The sequence below is a fragment of the Charadrius vociferus genome, unplaced genomic scaffold (assembly GCF_000708025.1).
Source record: "Charadrius vociferus isolate BGI_N301 unplaced genomic scaffold, ASM70802v2 scaffold173, whole genome shotgun sequence".
NCBI classification, from domain to species: domain Eukaryota; kingdom Metazoa; phylum Chordata; class Aves; order Charadriiformes; family Charadriidae; genus Charadrius; species Charadrius vociferus.
In genome coordinates this window covers 5,613,131-5,613,422 of record NW_009648369.1, presented here as the reverse complement: position 1 = coordinate 5,613,422, position 292 = coordinate 5,613,131, and positions in this window count along the sequence as shown.

Sequence of the window (292 nt, the reverse complement as noted above, 5' to 3'; positions counted from 1 at the left end):
AGGTAGGAAGGAGGGAGGGAAAGGAAGTGGGAGGAAGAGTCAGGATGAGCTGGTGGAGATTTACCGGGACTGGTTTGGCGAGCGCATTGCCAGGGACGGGGAAGAAGCCAAAGGTGCAGGGGAAAGATTGGACAAGGAAGAAGAGGGACAACGTGGGACCGAGATTCACAATCAATTACTGTTACCTAACCGTCTGTCTGACAGCAGAGCCATGGTAATACTGTGTAGACATTCTTAACGCTAAGCACGTCTGCATAATAAAACCAGCTTAGCCTATATTTATTGCATGTGT